The sequence below is a fragment of the Triticum aestivum genome, chromosome 3B (genome assembly GCF_018294505.1).
Source record: "Triticum aestivum cultivar Chinese Spring chromosome 3B, IWGSC CS RefSeq v2.1, whole genome shotgun sequence".
Classification (NCBI taxonomy): Eukaryota; Viridiplantae; Streptophyta; class Magnoliopsida; order Poales; family Poaceae; genus Triticum; species Triticum aestivum.
In genome coordinates this window covers 43,122,712-43,127,574 of record NC_057801.1, presented here as the reverse complement: position 1 = coordinate 43,127,574, position 4,863 = coordinate 43,122,712, and positions in this window count along the sequence as shown.

Genomic DNA, 4,863 nt, shown 5'->3' with positions numbered 1-4,863 from the left:
TGAACACGCGACACAAGTTATATGACCCCGGCGATATTACCTCCGTGAAGCGCTCGGCCGTCGTAATTGCCTATCGACGTCCTTGAGCAGGAGGCAGACGATATAGGCGGTGGACGGCACAAGCGTTGACCGAAAACAAGAAAACATTATCGGCGAGTAGCAACCAATGCAAGCTATGGTTCCAAGTCTACCGATGCCTCCTACTCCTACACGTGATGGCCAGGGAAAACACATCAACGGAAGTAGCCTCACGGATGATGAAGATGCGGCGTCGACGAGCTGAAATCAACGGAAGCTTTGGCGATTGGGAAAACGTGGTTCCAATTCTACTGATGCCTCCTACTCCTATAACTACAAGTGATGACCGGGAAAATACATCAACCTTGCAGCTGTTTTGAAATTGATAAATGCGACAAAGATGGAGAACTGGTCTAGATTTAACTATCATTGGCTTACGAGATGTAGATTCTTGAGGAAGTATATGTGCGTGAAAAGAGTAGAGACTTTGGAGAAATGGAGAGGGCGGAGGAGGCGCCTTGCTTTTATAGACCGGACGAGCAACTAGAAGCATTCTTGAGCAGCTTGCTGTCTGGATGACCGGGCGTAACTGTAGGATGGACCATGTCTCATTAGTACTTACAACTTTACTCTCTTTCCTCATTTATTGTATGACACATTATCAAAAATTCTATACGGAAAAATCTACCAACAACTGTTTTACAAGCATTGAAAATGCCCTTAGCTGACTTAGCTCCTTCATACGCGCATTGACTTTTCCAGTGTAAGATAGTTCTAAATCTGATGGGTGACCTTAAAGTGACATTTGATACACTTTGACTAATTCTAATGGGTGACCTTAAAGTGACATTTGATACACTTTGACTAATTCTAATGGGTGACCTTAAAGTGCTAGCATTATTATCTAAATCTGATGATCGGCTTCTTTTAGAAATACAATTTGATAGCCTAGATCAATCAAATTACATGGATTAACCAAATAAGTTAGTAGAAATCTAAGGGCAGCCGGCTAGGGTATACAAAACAGAGAGGAGACGTGAGGGATTTGACGAACTGATCATGCGAGTCAGTACCTCGAATTTGGTCTAGGGGGGCTTGCCGCTGTCCACCTTCCCTTGTCGGTGCATCGCTGTCGTCGCTCGGGTTGAGACGAACGAGATGAGTAGATCCGAGAGTGAAGGAAGCGAACAGAAACGCAAAAAGGTCGTGTGGCTGGCGGCTGCCCTATACGCACATAGAGAAATAGAATAGGCAGGAAGCCACGAGCAGGACTGTCAAGCCGAAATCACTAGTTAAGGAGTAGTCATTGCGAAGATCACTCCAACTTCCCCAGGTTGCGACAAGTGGCGCGTTGCATGTGCGCCACTTGTCGCAACCTGAAAGTTTTCCCTTTTTTCGTAGATTCATTTATTCAAAATGTTTTTATCTATTAAATCGTGCGTCCAAATCCCGAACCGCTTTCGCCGTTGGATTCCTCGCGTCGAGATCTATAAAACTAGATCCCATGTTGATAGGTTTTGATGAACTTTTTTTTTCACGAAAAAAACCGGACGAAAAAACCGAACAGGGAGCATGGGTTTTTTCCCTTTCCGAAAGAGGCATGCCCGTGCCTCTGACGAAATCATAACAATGCCTCTCGCGGAAGCAAAACCGTGACTCTCGCGAAAGAAAGAAAAAAGAGAAATCGCGTTTTTTTTCGTTTCCGAGGAGGCACGGCCGTGACTCTTGCCAAAGCATGACTGTGACTCTCGCGGAAGCAAAACCATGACTCTCGCGAAAGAAAAAACAAACAGAAAACGCGTTTTTTTCGTTTTCAGGAAGGCACGGCCGTAACTCTCGCGAAAGCACAACCGTGCCTCTCGCGGAAGCAAAACCGTGACTCGTGAAAGAAAAAAACAGAAAACGTGTTTTCTTTTGTTTCCGAGAGGCACGGACGTGACTGGCGAAAGCACAACTGTGCCTCTCGCGGAAGCACAACCGTGACTCTCACAAAAAAAAATAGAAAACGCGTTTGTTTTCCGTTTCTGAGAGGCACAGCCATGACTCTCGCGAAAGCAAACCCGTGCCTCTCGCGGAAGGAAAACCGTGACTCTCACGCCAGAAAAAACGAGTTTTTTGCGCAAATTTTTTTTGTTCGAAATTCTTTTTTTGGTCGAAAAGCTAGGGAAGACCGGTGGAATACCAAAACGTTTAAAAAAACCGTTTAAACAGTCGAAAATGCGCGCGAAAAAAAAAACAAAATCCTGAGGGAGCGTCCAGAGCGCGACATGTGGCGAATGACTGAGAGCACGCCAAGAGGCGCTGATCGTTTTGAGGCTCCCGAAGGAGCGCTCGTTAATTAGTTGCTCTCCTGTCAAGCTGGCACGGAGGGAATTCATTTTATGGGCTTTTGAATTCCAAGTTGATGGGTTCAGCCCTTAGTTTTTATTGGGTTGATGCACATACTATGCATATACCTGTACCCTGGCCAAGGAAAAGTCGTTACCCAACACTCGTACGCTGGCTCCGCCCTGCCACGGGATAAACTCTCCGTGTGTGATATGAAAATTACACACACTAGGCCAATTGGCACAAGGAAATTAGCGGAATTCACATGGTGATCACGCTGGTGCCTCTTGCGCTCTTTGACTTTCTCTCGTCTTCCACTATGCTTTTCCGACATCGCTTCGTCACCACTCACCAGACATGTTTTTTTTTGAAATGGAACTGGGACACAAGTAGTCTCACCCAGAAAAAGATGGTGACATTGTGCAGGGCTGTTAGCTCGAGGTTGTTTTGGTAAGCTTATATACCTATTGGAAATTGATCATCCAGCAGAACTTGCACAACTGTCGGTCAAACTCGATTTTAACAAGTTCCACATGCCTCCTACTCCTATCGACTGAGAACAAGATGAAATCGTGTCCCAGTATTCACTTTTAAAACCTCACACTAGAACTTTGAGGATTAGAAAACCTATCTAGATGATGAACACCATGTGAGATATAAAAGTGTGAGGACATGTGTGAAATGAGACTATGAGAGTAGAGAAGGAGGAGCACCTTTTAACGACCTAGACAGCTGAAGTTCGCACACAGATCATAAATACCGGCCACATCTTCATATTGCAGTTGTTGCGTTTGTGGTGCGAGGTCTATAAATCATGGCGGCCACTGCTACGCATCATCCGGATGATGTTTGCCTAATTTAAGCCGCCTGGCCAACCCTGCGATCCGGCACGATCCTAATTTTGTCTGTAGACGGACGCATCAGTTGTCACGTGGGATGGGCTGGGTGGGCTACACGCTTTTCGCATGCACAACGTGCGTTAACTGACTGCATGGCAGATAAAAGAAACAGCGTACATGCTCCCGTGCGACGGTCACGCAAATGGATTCCATGCGCACACACATATATCAGCGATGCTACACACGACGATATTTTGGACGATCACCGAACGATGCTACAAATCAAACCGTCCATGCGTTAGAGCAAACGTAGCTAGCACCATTCATTCTCGCATCGTGCGGAGTTCGGCCGGGCAGTGTCGTCCATGTAGTAGTTTCGCACACATGGAAGTGCCAAGTTGTCGTCTCAGCTGTTGCCGTCCAGTATCTCTGTTAGTCTTTTCCGTCTTAACACCTCCGCGGGTTCCCATCCCTACACGTTGCAACAATTGGTGATGATGCGACAGGACTAGCAAAACACCAATTAGCATTGTGGACCCTCCGAGCCTGGTTGCATCGCCGCTGCCGTCCCGCGAGGTTGCAATATGGCTGTTGTTGCAGTGACCGTCCCCGTTGCATCATCACGCAGTGTAAATTGTGAAGCACGCATGATTCAAGGACCCAACATTGGTTTATCAGATGTCCAAAGACACGCAGTATAAATTGTGAAGCACGCGTAATTCGATGACCCAACATTGGTTTACCAGATGCCCAAAAATATGCAGTATAAATTATGAAGCACACGCAATCCGGCGCCTCAAATTTACAGCACGCGATAACGCTTTTCAGCACCCGCACGACCATTTTTGCACGCGCATTATTTTACAGCTTCAGCTGGATCTGTCTGGCGCCCAAAAAATCCCGAATTTTAGCGTGCGGAGTAGTTTTTGGGCGCCGGTTGAAAATGCTCTCTAACACCATACTAAATGAATTGTGTGCCCAAAAGGACATATGCTAGCTATATATGTGTGTTATAACTTCCACGACACTCACGATTTCATGAACTCCATCAATTTACTACTCTAGCAAAGGAAGATAAATCAAGGAGACTAGAGCAGAACACCTCTAGCAAAGGGAGAGAAGAGGCTAGAGGGCCATACCTTTATTTTCAGATGTGGTAATCACAAGCAAATTCGCTAATAAGGGAATTGCCCCTCGAGTCGATGAAATTTCTGACATTCCCGTTTTGAGATTCCATGCATTTGACAGGTAGCCCGACAGAAAAAACTAAGATTTCACCTATTATCGATATGAAAAAAAATTAAGCAACATTCTTTGCTTAATTACCCATAGATGGAGTATAGTATGTGCACCGGCATCACAATCGCCAACGACACCGGGGCCGATGTTTGTTTGACAGTTGTGGAGGCAAGCCTTAATTACGGCAACACGGCCTAGGGATGACAAGAGTCTGCTGGCAATCTTTAGGAGTTACGGAGATCCAACAAATCTCACCCGTTCAACAACATCTATTCAATGGTCTATGTCTCTCCGGTGTGAGTTAAACATATTTAGCACCGTCCATTAATTAATATCATGCCTATTACTAATCTTAACATTAACCAAGTAACTATATCCTATCTACCCCCGAGAGCGGCCGACATCATCTTGGGATTGAGAAAGTCACCACAGGTACCCC